We start from the raw sequence: 17,567 nt of genomic DNA on the forward strand, positions 1-17,567 counted from the left end.
GTATAGTTGGAATGTGGATGTTTATATGTGTATACGTTGGAATGTGGATGTTCATATGTGTGTGTGTGCGTGTGTGGGGTCAGAGTGTGACCCCATAAAGACTTCCCTAAACCTGCTAGTCTCGAAGTCCAGCAGTACATCTAAACAAAAGGCACTTAGCCTAAAACAGACATAGATACGTTTATCCTACCACAAAACAATAAGAGAAGGTATGCCCTCTCCCATGCTCCCAGGATGTGGGTGTGAATGCCAGGGCACTCTGGAATGCACACAAAGTCTTGTAGTGAACAACAGCCTAAGACATCAAAAGGTCAAAATGCAGTATTCTACCATATGCAAACTTATATTATTAAAAGATTATACTGACTACTAAGTACAATTTTCCATTGACATCTACTGTGATAAAGTCTACTCTCCACTGCTGTGTAATCAATTATTGTAAATGTAAATGTTATCAGGAAATGATCAGACAGGAGAGGGTTTTCAGGAAACACTGTTAAATGTTCAGTTTCTATGCCATATGTTAAAACAAGATCTAGAGTGTGATTAAAGTGGTGGGTGGGTTCTTTTACATTTTGAGAGAAGCCAATTGAGTCTAATAACAGATTAAATGCCATGTTGAGGCTGTCATTTTTAGCATCTACATGGATGTTAAAATCACCCACAATAATTATTTTATCTGAGCTGAGCACTAAATCAGATAAAAAGTCTGAGAAATCAGAGAGAAACTCTGTGTAAGGCCCAGGTGGACGATATATGATAACAAGTAAGACTGGTTTCTGAGTTTTACAGCTGGGGTGGACAAGGTTAAGCATCAGGCTTTCAAATGAATTAAAAGTCTGTCTTGATCTTTCGTTAATTAATAGGCTGGTGTGAAAAATTGCTGCCACACCGCCCCCTCGGCCTGTGCTTCGAGATTTCTGGTTAGAATGACTCGGGGGTGTTGATTCATTTAAACTAACATAATCATCCGGCTGCAACCAGGTTTCTGTAAGGCAAAGTAAATCGATTTGTTGATCAATTATTAAGTCATGTACTAACAGAGACTTGGAGGAGAGAGACCTAATATTTAATAATCCACATTTCACTGTTTTACTCTTTGGTTCAGATGTGGATACTGTATTGTTCTTTCTTTGTGATTTTTTTATGTTTAAGTTGTTTATTGCTGGTTTTTAGTATATTTTTTTTGTCTGTTTGGGAGCTGACACAGTCTCAATGGAGATGGGTTTTTGGGGGGGTAGCAGGAGGAGAGAAGCTGCAGAGAGGCGTGTAAGACTGCAACTCTGCTTCCTGGTCCCAACTCTGGATAGTCATATTTTGGGGGGTTTAAGAAATTTGTCCATATATTGTCTCTCTCTACTTGTCTCCATGGTCATTCCCCCTGTGTTTCATGTTCGCTCTGTCTCTCCTGTCAGTAGTCTCTCCTTGTTTCAGTGTCAAGTCTGTGTCTTTGTGCCTGTCTTATTTTTTCTTGTTTTACATTCACAGTCTTGCGTCCTGTGTTCAGTGTAAGTTGTGCTTTTTCCCGGTCTTGTTGTGTATGATTATTCCCAGCTGTGCTCTCCTCCTGTGTCTCATTCCCTCATTTTACCTTTGTGTATCCACATCTCAGGTTCTGAGCTCTTTAGTTTCTTTGTCTTCCCAGTGTAGGTTTTGCTAGTTTAGTCCTTGACTCTTTTTGCTTTTGTTTATATTTTGCTCTGCCATAATAAAGGCTCACTTTCAGTAAGTCCATCACCAGTGTCTGTCTTTTGGGTCCTATCGCTCTCCACTCCACATGTCTGCCACAGCAGACACAACATTTAAATATCCTAGGAACCACAAGTGTACAAAAGGCCATCCAGTCAGCCACAGTTATTACAGATCCACATGTACAGAAGAAAAATATTAGCATATAGCTGCCAGTTCACCAATCAGCAGCAAGTCAACCCATTCTCTGCACCAATCAAAAGACACAGTTCCATCTCCTCCTCAGGTAGATGTCTTGGAGCTGCTTGCGAGGACAGTCAATAGAGATTTACTCACCGGTGTGAACTTTCTCTCTCTTTTTCTTCCTTATGCTGGGTTATTGGTATGTGCCCATAAGACTGTATGTTTTTTGGTTTTTACCCTGTTGATTCTTCGGTGTGGATATTATCCTCACATTTTAGTGTGGATAATACACTGAAAACCTTGGCACACATGTTTGCAGAATGTTACTGCCGTTTATTACTGTAAAGCAACTGTAACATATGTGTACTTACACCATGCTTTAATGTTTGGACTGCTAACCTTGGGCAGTGTACTAGTTATCTATATTCTCAAGGTCATTAAAATGTCCAAGCCCAAAATCACACAGTTTACTCGCAAGAGGTTACAAAGAATTCCAAGAAGAATAACTCTTTCTTCGATGTGTCCTTTTATTCGAATGTTTGCCAGAGCAAACAGAAAATACCTTTGAAGATTTCTTAAGTCAATGGAAAAGTTTATGTGCAACGTTGTGGCCCTTAAATTGGTTCCTACCACTTCCAGGAATAGTGCAGCATCCAGCAAGTTGGAGCAGCCACTTAGAGCAATGTCTATTCACAATACAGAAAGGCTCAGTGGAGTCACTGGAAGACTGGCAACATCTCGCACAGATTCACCCAATAGGTCAGGAAACCTAAAAAGGGACCAGAGGAATTTGTGTAATGGAAAATACCTTTTGGTTCAAAGTTAAGTAACTTCTCACTCAAAGTTCATAGCACACGAAGGACACAAGAACAGTGTGATCCTCATTGCGACAGAACAACACAAAAGACAATAATTTAGAAAAACTCCACTATACGGCGGCTGCCACAGCCCATGCACCCCGACTTCACCGTGGCATGTTCAATGACCATTAAAAATTTGTAAATTTTACACCAGTGAAACCTGGGTTACACAACCTCCGCCATCCGCCTATAATGGTGGTTCTGCCGGAGGTTTCTTCCTGTTAAAAGGGAGTTTTTCTTTCCCACTGTCACGAAAGTGCTTGCTCAGAGGGGTTCATATGATTGTTGGGTTTTTCTCTGTATGTATTATTGTAGGGTCTACCTTACAATGTAAAGTGCCTTGAGGCAACTATTGTTGTGATTTGGCACTATATAAATAAAACTAAATTGAATTGAATTAAAGGGACTGTCACTCATTGCTCGTGTTTGCCCTTCTGTAATGTGTCTACCTAGAGTTTACCTAAAAAATGAAATTATCCTTTGTTCATACTCCCTTATATTAGGTGAATATCCTCCACATTATTGTTTTTACTATTGTATTACACATTTAATTCATTCTGTTTATGTATTTAATCGAGACTTCTATGTGCTTCTTCAGCAGAAACCACACCATCACTCCACTACACGGCACCCCCTTACCGCTCTTTGTATCCACACACATGACTTCTCAGTGCAGCATCCACAGAAATCGACGCCTAACCCTTTCGAACTGATACTGTGCCCCAGGTTCCTGGTCCTGACCATGCCTCTACTGACACAATGACATCCTTTTCACCTATCTGAGGATGACATACTGAACTCCTTCGTAATCTGGACAAACTTTGACAGAAGGATGTTCGCCTGTACCAGAATGTAAAGGCTGCTACGCATGCGAAACAGGTCACCGTGGCTGTCAAGATGCTAGATGGAAGGAGGAACTAGTCCCACTTCATTCCACTAAGGACCGAATCCTGCAGTGTCACTGTGGTGCAATAATTTTTCTGGAGTCTTTACTGGGCACCATCTCCACCTCCACGATGTCCAATCTTTCTCCATCAGCAAAGCCCTGTTCTCCTGCTTCGGCTCACCAGAGGTTCAGTTGGATGGCTTGGCGGAGGTTTTGCATCTTCGGGGCATCAACAGTCCAGCTTTGCAGGCCAGAGGAAGTGAGGCTCCCACTGTGGTTGGTCATCATCTCGGTTTGTTTCTGTGGTGTTAATGGGGTTAGTGGACATTGAGTCTTCTGATCTGCTTCCTGAAGAGAGTGAAACAGGCCCAACTCTTTCCTAAAGATTTGTGTGTAAGCAACCTAAATCACAATGTTTTTCAGCTGGTTCATTTTGAGTTTCTTGTAAACACCACTCTCCCTGATTGCAAGTAAAGCTCCCAGTTAAAAAACTTCCCAGATTTTCTTAATTATATTTGTTCTGGGCTCGTTAATTTTGAGTTCATTCCTAGGTGCAAACACTGTGTTTTCTGTTGCTGAGCCAGAGAACTAGGACAAATGTAATCTATACAATTAATAGAGGGATGTGTTTTACATCTGAGTCAGGAAGGGCTGAGCCCTTGTATTTAGCTCCAGAGCCTGAGCACAATGATATTGAGTCTGTTTCTGTTGGAGTGATATTTTATGATTGTCATTTGTACTTAGAAACATATAATCAATAATTTTTAGAGGTATATAATCAATTGCATATTGATAGAATGTCTGATCCCTAGTGGTCTGCAAAGGCTCTGTGTGCGTTCCAGAGTGGTCTGGCATGCACCACACATGTCCTAAGGTCATGAGAGAGGTCGTACTTCTTTATGGTATGGGAGGACACCTACTCTGTATCTGTTTAAGTATAAGAGCCCTTTGTTTAGGTGGACCGCTGGACTCCTGGCGCCGGCTTTTTAAGGAGGCATTCACAGGGTCATATTTTGACCCACACACACACACACACACACACACACACACACACACACACACACACACACACACTGGTACTCTTTGTTCACATATATGCCTGGTTGAGATGTCACATGTTAGTGAGACTATACATATTCATGTAACCACAATAAAGAACAGTGCTATGGGGAAGCTGGCTGAGAGTGACTGAAGTTCGAGCGGCAGGAACAGCGCTCGTCTTGGGTCATCTCCCTCGTGCACGAGATCACACAAAGAGCTCTGGTGACTTGTGTCTTGCTTTCGCCATTGTAGTAGAATTGTCTTGGCTGTTCCAGCAATAGGTTTGTGCCAACATAAACCTAACAGTTTCTGTGCAACTCAACAATGATCTGGTGTCTCCCGAACCTAATGTAATGTACAGTCATTTCCAAAAGTTTTGAGAATGACACAAATATTGGTTTTTACAAAATTTGCTGATTCAGTTTTTATGATAGCAATTTGCATATACTCCAGGATGTTATGAAGAGTGATCTGATGAATTGCAAAGTCCTTCTTTGCCATGAAAACGAACTTAATCCCAAAAAACCTATTTCCACTACATTTCATCATTAAAGGACCTGCTGAGATCATTTCAATAATCTTCTTGTTAACTCAGTTGAGAATGTTAATGAGCACAAGGCTGGAGATCATTATGTCATGCTGATTGAGTTAGAATAGCAAACTGGACGTGTTAAAAGGAGGGTGATGCTTGAAATCATTGTTCTTCCTGTTAACCATGGTGACCTGCAAAGGAACATGTGCAGCCATCATTGCGTTGCATAAAAAGGGCTTTACAGGCAAAGATATTGTTGCTAGTAAGATTGCACCTAAATCAACTATTTATCGGCTCATCAAGAACTTCAAGGAAAGAGGTTCAATTGTTGTAAAGAAGGCTTCAGGACACTGAAGAAAGTCCAGCAAGTGCCAGGACCGTCTCCTAAATATGATTCAACTGCAGGATCGGAGTGCCACCAGTGCAGAGCTTGCTCAGGAATGGCAGTAGGCAGGTGTGAGTGCATCTGCACGCACAGTGAGGTAAAGACTTTTGGAAGATGGCCTGGTGTCAAGAAGGGCAGTGTGAAGAGAAAAGTTATTAGAAAGGCAAATGAAGTCACACTCAGATATCTAATTTTTACATGCGCATGGGCGGTCAGTCCGATCTGCTCTGCTGTCAAAGTGCGCACAACAGATGTGACAGAAAAACCGCGCAGGGCTCTCAGCGCATTCTTTATTTATACTCCAAGTGAGCTTTAAAGGAAGTAGGAGTGGTATGTTCAGTATACAAAAACGTTTCCATAATAGGAGAAACCTTTAGCTTGTCTGTAGAAATAGGAGATAGCTTGGTATGTATAGAAACTTAAACATTTCCTTAAAAGGAGAGTGAGAGAGGGGGGTGACCGTTAACTCAGGATGTAGTATGTATGTCACCGCATTCCTCTACACATCTGGTTCCACTTTCCTTTCCTGTGGTGGTTCCAACTCACAAGCTCTCCTATCTTAAATGAAGCTACAACTAAACAATAATCACAAAACTAAAAAATCTCTTATCAGGCAGCAACGAAGCTACTTCTCTCCAAAAAAACATCAGGGACAGACTGATAATCTGCAAAAAAGTACAGCGAATTACTGCTGAGGACTGGGGTAAAGTCACTTTCTCTGATGAAGCCCTTTTCCGATTGCTTGGGCATTGGGAAAAGGATTGTCCAGAGAAGAAATAGTGGGTGCTACCATCAGTCCTGTCTCATGCCAATAGAATCAGAATCAGAATACTTTATTAATCCTAGGGAAATTATGTTGGTTACAGTTGCTCCAGTACAGTAACATTAAGAAAAACAGAAACAAAAAACACAAACAAAAACAGACTAGACTATTAGCAATACAATATGTCAAGATATAAGGAATAGTACAATATATACAAATCACCAAATAATAAATATCCAGGGTTGACAAATGTGATTATAAATAAATCTCAAGAAAGTAGACAGCAACATTACCAGAAAGGAGCGTGTGCAAAGGATATAACTTTTGCAGTTGTGGTGGGGCGTGGTCTGTGGTGCCGTGCAGGGAGGGCGGACGCACCTGCACGGCATCCGTAATCACGCCCGCCGGGTTAAAACACGGGGACTCAGGTGTGTGTGGTGTGGTGTGTTGTGGTGAGATGTGAATAAAGATGGCTCTAAATGATACTCCGTGGTCCCGCCGTGCCTTATTCTCACCACAGCAGTGTTTACAGTGTATTAGATGAATGAGTTGTACAGGGAGATGGCCACAGGCAGGAATGATTTCCTGTGTTGTTCAGTGGTGCTTTTTGGTAATCTCAGTCTCTCACTGAACGTCCTCCTGTGGCTAACAATTACCTTGTTTTAAACATGAACAAGACAGAGACCATGATCATAGCTCCTCCTGATCTATATTCTAAAATCAGTCAGGTTCTTGCCCCTTTCTGTCCTTCTGCTAAGCCAAATATTCGAAATCTTGGAGTAATATTTGACTCTTCTCTGGGCCTTGACTCACACGTAAAATCTCTGTCTCGTTCCTGTTTCTTTCATTTAAGGAACATTTCTAAACTGCGACATATGGTCTCCTTAGCTGAACTGGAAAAAATTGTCCATGCATTTGTGTCATCGCGTTTAGATTATTGTAATTCCCTGTTTACCAGCTTGGATAAATAATCTCTTTCCCGCCTCCAAGTAGTGTTGGGGAGTAACGGAATACATGTACCGCCGTTACGTATTTAAAATACAAAATATGAGTAACTGAGTGGTTCATTCCACTGCAGGGCAACCTGCATGTGGCGAATAAACTTTGAACTTGAACTTGAACTGTATTCCGTTACAGTTACCATTTAAAAAGGTGGTATTTAGAATACAGTTACTTTGTTGAAATAAATGGATTACACTGCGGTATTTTCCTATTTCATATTGTGGCGGGTCAGGATTGTTTGGGTTTGTTTGACAGCTATGTTCTATTGTTCCAGTGTGTGAATGTGTGCGTGAATGGGTGGATGACTGGATGTGTAAAGCGCTTTGGGGTCCTTAGGGACTAGTAAAGCGCTATACAAATACAGGCCATTTACCATTTTACCATTTGTTCCAGGCGGCAGCGCTACGGTTGCCATGGTTACAGGACGACGCTCTCTCTCTGCGACTGTGTGTTTCCTGGGTGAGAGAGCACCTTTTTGTTGTTGTTGTTGTTGTGCTAAGCTAATAGGCAGAATGCTACAGGCATAGCTCTAAAGAATGTAGCCTCATGGGCAGTGTAGTCCGTGTTGCAGGGAGAATGGACTGCCATACACGTTATGTGTCTGTGAGCAAGAGGAGGGAGAAAAGGATAGTGGAAAAGTACAAGCTGTCACCGAGCAAAAACGGGAGCTGGAAGCATGTAAATATAATAATAACCACTGCAGCCAAGAAGAGTGCCTGATGAGCCCAGTTGTAAGTACGTTATTAAGACTCGACTGTACAGGGAGTGCAGAATTATTAGGCAAATGAGTATTTTGTCCACATCATCCTCTTCATGCATGTTGTCTTACTCCAAGCTGTATAGGCTCGAAAGCCTACTACCAATTAAGCATATTAGGTGATGTGCATCTCTGTAATGAGAAGGGGTGTGGTCTAATGACATCAACACCCTATATCAGGTGTGCATAATTATTAGGCAACTTCCTTTCCTTTGGCAAAATGGGTCAAAAGAAGGACTTGACAGGCTCAGAAAAGTCAAAAATAGTGAGATATCTTGCAGAGGGATGCAGCAGTCTCAAAATTGCAAAGCTTCTGAAGCGTGATCATTGAACAATCAAGCGTTTCATTCAAAATAGTCAACAGGGTCGCAAGAAGCGTGTGGAAAAACCAAGGCGCAAAATAACTGCCCATGAACTGAGAAAAGTCAAGCGTGCAGCTGCCAAGATGCCACTTGCCACCAGTTTGGCCATATTTCAGAGCTGCAACATCACTGGAGTGCCCAAAAGCACAAGGTGTGCAATACTCAGAGACATGGCCAAGGTAAGAAAGGCTGAAAGACGACCACCACTGAACAAGACACACAAGCTGAAACGTCAAGACTGGGCCAAGAAATATCTCAAGACTGATTTTTCTAAGGTTTTATGGACTGATGAAATGAGAGTGAGTCTTGATGGGCCAGATGGATGGGCCCGTGGCTGGATTGGTAAAGGGCAGAGAGCTCCAGTCCGACTCAGACGCCAGCAAGGTGGAGGTGGAGTACTGGTTTGGGCTGGTATCATCAAAGATGAGCTTGTGGGGCCTTTTCGGGTTGAGGATGGAGTCAAGCTCAACTCCCAGTCCTACTGCCAGTTTCTGGAAGACACCTTCTTCAAGCAGTGGTACAGGAAGAAGTCTGCATCCTTCAAGAAAAACATGATTTTCATGCAGGACAATGCTCCATCACACGCGTCCAAGTACTCCACAGCGTGGCTGGCAAGAAAGGGTATAAAAGAAGAAAAACTAATGACATGGCCACCTTGTTCACCTGATCTGAACCCCATTGAGAACCTGTGGTCCATCATCAAATGTGAGATTTACAAGGAGGGAAAACAGTACACCTCTCTGAACAGTGTCTGGGAGGCTGTGGTTGCTGCTGCACGCAATGTTGATGGTGAACAGATCAAAACACTGACAGAATCCATGGATGGCAGGCTTTTGAGTGTCCTTGCAAAGAAAGGTGGCTATATTGGTCGCTGATGTGTTTTTGTTTTGTTTTTGAATGTCAGAAATGTATATTTGTGAATGTGGAGATGTTATATTGGTTTCACTGGTAAAAATAAATAATTGAAATGGGTATATATTTGTTTTTTGTTAAGTTGCCTAATAATTATGCACAGTAATAGTCACCTGCACACACAGATATCCCCCTAAAATAGCTAAAACTAAAAACAAACTAAAAACTACGTCCAAAAACATTCAGCTTTGATATTAATGAGTTTTTTGGGTTCATTGAGAACATGGTTGTTGTTCAATAATAAAATTATTCCTCAAAAATACAACTTGCCTAATAATTCTGCACTCCCTGTACACTGTGTTCGTGTTTTCCTCCGAAAACAATAAGTTCCGTTGGAGCAGTCTTTCAACGCCTCTCTCTGTCTCTCGCAAGCAAAGTTGACCCACACAACAAAGTAAAGCTTTTTTTCGGCTACGAGCCCGATACGGAACCCGCCGTATTAGTCAGAGGTCCCTTTACTACGGTTCGGAGCCGCGGACCTTCAGTAATAGTAATAAATCACACAGCAATAGTACATTCACGTAGTTGTAAAAAGCATGATAATATATTAAGTAATCCAAAGTATTCAGAATACGATACTGTCATTGAGTAACGTAACGGAATACGTTACAGAATACATTTTGGGGCATGTATTCTGTAATCTGTAATGGAATACATTTTAAAAGTAACCTTCCCAACACTGCCTCCAAGCTATACAAAATGCAGCAGCCAGACTACTAACTCGCTCTAGCAAGCGAGCTCACATTACTCCTGTTTTATGTTCTTTACATTGGCTCCCAATAGATTTTAGAATTTAAAATTATTGTTTTAACGTACAGAGCAGTACATGGCCAGGCCCGAGATTATTTATCCAAGCTTCTCACAAAATACACTGCTGCTTGTTGTCTCGGCTCACAGACTCAGAGTTTGTTGGTTGCTCCCCGAACACGACTGAAGATAAAAGGGGACAGAGCCTTTCAGTCTGTGGCACCAAGGCTGTGGAACAGTCTACTTCTACAAGTACGTTTGGTTGACTCTGTGGAATCCTTTAAAAAGCAGTTTAAAACTTTACTGTTTAAACAAGCCTTCGGTTGACCAACGCTTTTTACATTTTTTATTTACATTTAACCTCTTATATTGTGTATATTCCTTAATGCTCGAGAATATTACTTCACACTTGGTGGCAGCAGTGGCTCCAGGGCAGTAGGTGGCAGTAAAGCAGAAAGGGACTAGACCAAAAAAGCACCAAGTGCCAGTGGACTCTGCAAGGGATGAGGCTCCAGATGTCAATCAGCTAGAGGCAGCAGAGGAAGAGCAAGTTATTGAACCACATAATCTTGCTTTACTTGCTAACCTCCTGCGTGGTTTTATGAGGCAACAAAGTGACAGACTGACCCAACTGGACAAGAAACGGAGCGTCGGTGAAAAATTTAGCCCCAGTTCACTCAGCTTCAGCAGAAAGTGCAATCAGAACAGTGAGAGCACCAGCTGCTGGTGGAAGGTACAACAGCTGATCCCGAAACGCGTCTGAGGCCTACTTCAGCGCATACTGCAATGATTCAGCCAGAATCTAATGTCATCAAGGCCACTACAGCAGCTCAATCTTCCAGTTTAACGAGACCACCTGTTTGGAAAAGTCCTAAAATGCAGCCTTATAATAAGGGCAAAGACACTGAACATTACCTAACAACTTTTGAAAGGATTGCAAGCGAGTGCCAGAGGCCACACGAGGATTGGGCACTACACTTTACTCCACTTCTCACTGGTAAGGCAGTGAGAAGTGGAGGCTGTTCTTCAAAAATTTGAAATATGTGCAGAGACTTAGAGACTCATATTTTGCTCCATTACGCTGGGCAATGGTAAGACAACTAAAGAGTTGAGAAAACGCTTGAAAGTGTTATGGTCCAGGTGAGTTGCAGCATTTTTCCACTATGCCATGTTTCTCCTCCTTTGGGCAGAGTCGACCTAGTTTCTCCTGGGAGCTGCACCTGGAGCTGATTAGGAGCTGCAGTATTTAAGGCCAGCACATACAACAACTCTTCGCCAGGTTGTAAGCTAACCACGGTTAGTGTTTGACCAATTTATAGCTCTCACTTACTGTGCGCTGCGTTTAACTTGTACTCTCTCATCTCCAGTTAACTCCACGGATTACACCTTGCAAACCTCCTGCAATAGCCTCAGTTTGGTTGCTGGTCTCATTCACCACCTGTGCAGCCTCAGCTCCAGCATGGACCTCACTTCCATTATCATTGGCCTACCTTCCTGCCTCGCCTCTGGATCGGACAACTCACTGCACTCACCTGGATCTCCCTAACCTTGCCTCCCTCTCACATGCACAACCTCCGACTCCCAAGTAAGACTGTCAGTATTCCCACTAAATCAGTTCTCTCCACTCTGTTGGCTCCTCTTTGACTCTCCTCCCCCTGTGTTGGAGTGCTTTCAGTCTGCGGTTCACTCATGTGCCCCTGTATCCCCTGTATCTAGCTTCGAGTCCCGTTATGTAACGTTCATAGTCATAGTCAGCATACTCCTTCCACAGCTCATGTTTCTATGACCACCCGTGTTTCACCTTGTATATAGCCTTGTAGTTCTTTTGACGTCTCACAGTGCATGTTTTACCATAGCTTTCTCTCGCGTCTGTATTTAGTCACTGTCTGCCATAGTTAAAGTTCGGCTGTTCTTAGTTCCATTGTGTCAAGTCCTCCACATATCACTGTTCACCTTCACTTGTAAATAAATGAGCGCACTACATGTGTTTTTATTGAGGAAAATCCATGTGTTGCTCTTTTGGACTCAGCAAGCACCTGTAATAAAGATCAATCAAGTGGACCAATAATGATCCACTTGGGCATTTTTCTTAGCCTTCAGACAATAATTTTGATTGCTACAGTGCCGAATGGAACAGGCAAAACAAAGAAAAAAAGAAAGAGGCTTGCGAGGCTCCAAATCCCAGAAAACAATGTAATGTCTTTTCATACATACTGAAAATGAGAGGCGCCTGAGCATCGCAAGAAGCATCAAATACTTCATGTAAATTTGTTGAAAGAATGGTTTGATCAGCCTGCATCTTCACTGGAGTGTTGGGCTTGTGCGGTGGTGGAAGAGGATGAACCACAGGAGCTGTTCTTTCCTTCTACATCAGGACAACAGTCAGTTCCAGATCTGAGTCACCTTACTTTCAAACAACAGAAGGAACTAGAAGCAGTTAGGCCTGCTGATCTTTTTTAGCACCAAACCAGGTTGCACCAATCTCATCCAACATGAGATACAACTTGGAACAGACAAACCAAAACAAAACACTCAGAAACACTGGAGCCTAGAGAACAGTTTCAATAGATTTCAGGAAGTCGACCTGGGGGGCAACGACAGAGCAGGACTCTCAGGCGCCGGACGCACTGGTTGAGGCTTGGTGGGTGCAGGACCAGACGAGGGTGTGGCAGCCACAGGAGTAGTAGCAGCTGATGGAGGCACTGCAGGCAACGGCGTGAAAGACGCAGGTGGTGAAGCAGGAGGCGGCTGAACGGACTCACCAGAGCCACCAGTGGAAACGAGGAGGTGCTGGCCGGGCTCACCACCTCGTCACTCACTCGCTATGGACAAAAGTAGAAATTGTAATGGTGGTTGTGATGATGGTCGTAGTGATGGTGGACGAGCAGGTAACTGACTCTTAGCTGCTCTCCTCTGGGGAACAGGAACAGGCCGACCACCAGCCATCCCCACCTGAGGAACAGATATGAGTGGGTTCTGGCTGCCTTCACCCTGGGAGCCGGTATAGGTGCAGGAGCTAGCTGGACCTCCGCTGCTCCAACCTGAGGAACTGAGACGGGTGCAGGAGCTGGCAGGGTCACAGTTGCCCTCACCCGGGGAACCAGAACAGGCAACGGTCGGGGCGTCCCGCACCCCCATTCGAGGAGTAGGTATGGGTGCATTGACGAACACAGCCTCTGCCAGCCTAGGGACTGAAGCAGGGACCAACTAGACCTCAGCCAACCCCATCCGCGGGACTGGTACAGTTGCAGGGGAAAGTCGGGCCCGAGCCACCCTGGGACCAGGAACTGGAGCTAGAGAGCGAAGCTCAGGAGCAGTCACAACAGCATTCTTTGAAACAAGTCTTTGAACAAACAGATTCAGGCTTAATAAACTCAGAGTCTGTAATTCTTGGCTCAGAATGAGCACTTACAGAAACAGGAGTATTTTCACAGACTGAGCAGCACAGTCCAGGAGTGAAGCAACACCAACCAGCAGTCTCTAGAGGGACAATGAACTCCGTCTCATGCTTAACAGGTGCAGAAGTGAACTTAGAAACTTTGTGAGGCTTGCAAACACAGTAATCTTTGAGCTTATTACTCCTCTCCAACGAGTTACAGACACAAAAAAACGCGGACTCATGAACAAAATATTGTCCAATTCAGTCCGGCTCGGAAGGAGCATGGAAGAAAGAGTCAGATTATCTCACCACCGGAGTTTGCTCTGTAACTCTAGGGTGATGACAGCATGAGCACCATTTTTTCCTGGGAACTGTGCCGTGAGTTGCCGGGGCCGTAGACTGGGACGTCGGCTGACTGAGCTGATGACGGGCCGAGCTTGTCGATGAGGCAGGGAGCTTGTGCAGCTCCGAGCGAGGAACTCCCAGGAAGAGCGCAAAGGACTCCAGTGGAGATAGGCTGCTTGTTGGAGGCATATAATCTCTCCTTGGCCACCGAGTACCCCCCTTCTTTGCGTGGGAGTCGGGCTGCGATTGGGGAGGTGAGCTGGAGGTCGAGGAGGCCGGAGTAAATGTTGCAGGTGACAGATTGAATCCTCCAACTCTTATCACCGGAGAACGAGCTGAAGAAAAGGCAGTAGCATTTGCAGTTTGGAGGCTACGCGGCCCACCTAGAGCCAACTGAGTCCCATAAAAAGTTAACTCATGCTCCCGGCCATGCTGAGCCTCCTGCCTCCTCCTCTGGTTAAGAAAGTCTGAGATACAGGGTACATACAGAACATAACACTAGACTGGGAATGATAAACTGAGAAACAAGGAAACACAGGGAAAAATCACACAGCTTCAGGGATGAGACATTGATGACGCGACACTAAGCATGGAGAACACAGGGCTTAAATACAAAAGGCAGTAACAAGGAACTGAGACACACAAGGGGAGCATGGCTGGGAGCAATCAAACCTGACGAGACTGAGGAAAGCAAAACAGAATACAATAACCTGAGACACTGACCTTCAAAGTAAAACAGGAAACGCACAGACAGAACTTACAGACGCAGACTCAGGGAAACCACAGAGACATAGAACAGGAGCTCAATATATAACCAAAACCCAACCCCAAAGAACATTAAAACAAGAATTAACCTTAAACACAAGATAATAATAATCAAAACCAAAACCAATGAGTCATGGACTCAGGACCATGACAATACAGGTAAAGAGGATTTTGGATTTTCACCATCGTTCTGACTTTCGCTCTGACAATTTAATGATTTACATTCCCTTGATCTTCTTGCAGAAAGATCTCTGCTGAGTTGGTATATACCCTTCCTTCAAGAGTTCTTAGAAGAAATATGCCAGCCTGGATACCTTATTTCTTGCTTCACCCGTCAGCAAGTTCCCAGCCTATAGCACCACTTACCTGAATCACCTTACCTTGCTCACCTGCTACATTGCCAACCTAATCATCTGCTTGCCCAGCCGCCTACCAAATCCTCTTGTAAAAAGTGTGACAAGTAAGTTTGATCCTATATTTTCTTCAGTATCGGAATCACACTAGAGAAACCAGAGCAAAGAACAGGGAGCTATGGGACAGGAACTTAACAAACTCATGACAGGAACATAACAGGATGCTCTGACAATGGACAAAGGGACACTAACAACATATATACACAGGAGGGTAATAAGGGGAAGTGGAGACACATGCGAACACAGCTGAAGCAAACGGACATAATAAGAAAGGGGAAGCAAAACTGAACATAACACATGAGACGAGGGGCTGTTAAAATAAAACAGAGAACACAACAAAAAGACAAATAGCGAGGGACACAGGAAACATACAAATGAGACTTAGACAACCTGGACACAAAAGGGAACTGGCTAAAGAACTAGAAATATAGATAATTAAATCAAGAAGCATAGGGGGTACAAAACATCGAAGGACTAAGCAAAGAAGAAATACAGTATCATCACATAAATCCAGATACATCAGGAACCCTTTTGTCAAAACGCAATACAAAATTGTTTCAAGTTAAAACAAAAAACTGGGAAACAGACCAAGGAATCCTAATAGTATCCTTCTTTTCCTAGTTTTCCCTGAGTGTCTTCTGCCTGATTAGATCCCTAGTATTTTGTTTGAATTTGCCTGCTCTTTTGGGTCCGTTCTTGGAAATCATGACACAGTTTTTGGAGCATCCTTTGGACAGAAGGTATGGAGGCCTATCTCACCCCACCACTCCCCCTGCCAGTGGCAGACGCCCTCAGACATCGGTGCTTTGGTGGTTCTTTGTGTCCAGGGATGGGCGTCCAGGTACGCACCGGCTCACTCCTGCTGGCTGCGTGTCGGGGCCTAGAGCCTGGGGCTCGCTCGGGCCCCTTCGGGGATGAGGTGCCCTCGGCCTCTCGGCCTGGGGCTCGGTCACTCTGGTACAGCTGGCTGCCGGCGGAGCTCATGGGCACGTCACTGCAACCCCCCCTGGCTTCTGCTCCGCAGCTGCTGAGTGACCCCTCATCTCAGCTCTTTCTGAGAGAGTGGCACGGTTGCCCCTCCGTTGGTCTTCCTTGGTCTCTTGTGCTCTGAGAGCCTCTGGATGTCTGGAGCCTGGATCTCCTCCATACCTGCTTCATGCTCTGGAGGACGGGGCTATGGCTCCCCACACCCTCTAGCAGATCATTACATGAAGGAACCTTTTAAATACAAGCGTGCTCATGCTCACAGGTGTACACACGGTTGCTCACAGACACAAACTACACCCTTTTTGGCTCCTACCTCAAAGCACACTGTGCGCTGTCGATTCTACGTGCTTCACAATAATATTCAATATTTAGTATTTACTGTTATATTCACATAGATCATCGCGATGATGTTGTTTGTTTGTTGTTTGTTTTTTGCCCTTTATCACCGTTCCTCTTCCCCGCTGTTTTTCTTTCCCTACCTCTCTTTCTTTCTTCCTTTTCTTTCCCCCAGTCATGTCTGTCCCATGTGTAGCAAGTGAAATTAAATAAAAAAAACAATAAAAGCAAAGGTGAATCAAATAGACCAATACGGCAAGGGCGGGATGGTCCATTTGGTAAAGTAAATCTGTTGGGCATCTTTCTTTGTCTTTAGACAATAATTCTGATGGCAAAAGAACCAAACGGGACAGGTGGAAAAAACCCCACAACAAAACAAAAAAAAAAAGATCCCTAGTACTTTGTTTGAATTTGTCTGCTCTTTTGGGTCTGTTCTTGGAAATCATGACACAAAGTTTTTGGAGCATCCTTTGGACAGAAAAAGTGTGAAAAATGTAAAAAACTAAATAAGACAGAAGCGAATAAATCTGTGAAAAAATTCCTGTTGAATCAAAGTTCAAATCTGACTCTGTATTAATGTAGCACACCAATGAAAAATTAGAGAAAAGTACATATACCTTAAATTTGTACTTGTCCAAATTGATTGGATGAATGCAGATAAACGAATATTATGTATTTTCACTCTCTCCAAGTCCAGGATAGGTAAACAGGCAGGTGAGCAGGTGAGTAAGTAGATGCTGCATTGAGATGGAGAATGCTGCCAGAAGACCTTACCCTGTGCCTCTTGCATTGCCTTGATTCCCCTGGTGTCCCCTTAGTTTCTCAGATCACATCTAGTGTTCAATAAAGACTTTAAAACGTTACTAGTTGTCTTTTGGGTTCTGCATTTTGATTCTACTTGTTGCTATTGGCCTAACTGACCTATGGCAGTTTGATGCCTTTACTGCAGCAAGTGAATTAATTTGAACTACCTTATATTCAACTCAGTCACCTATAACATCTCCAAGTTTCTGGCTTCGATCCTCAACCCACTGGTAGGCAGCTCTGAACACCACATCCAGAACAGTTTTTGTTGAGAAGGTGAGAGATGTCATTATGGAGGCAGATGAAACCATGGTCTCGTATGATGTTACATCTCTCTTGCCTTGCATCCCAGTCACGGAAGCGTTGGAGGTAGTTCGTAAGAGATTACAGGATGACCCCAACCTCAGTGTCAAGGATAT

At 43.7% G+C, this 17,567-nt stretch overlaps 1 protein-coding gene across 1 annotated transcript in view; it reads right to left on the minus strand.

The window, feature by feature from the left end:
• LOC146375223 (uncharacterized) overlaps positions 1 to 17,567 on the minus strand; it is a 51,992-nt gene that overhangs the window by 15,588 nt on the left and 18,837 nt on the right. The window lies entirely within an intron of this gene.

The sequence above is a fragment of the Perissodus microlepis genome, chromosome 13 (genome assembly GCF_051167445.1).
Source record: "Perissodus microlepis isolate ML-2025 ecotype Zambia chromosome 13, ASM5116744v1, whole genome shotgun sequence".
In the NCBI taxonomy this organism is placed as follows: Eukaryota; Metazoa; Chordata; class Actinopteri; order Cichliformes; family Cichlidae; genus Perissodus; species Perissodus microlepis.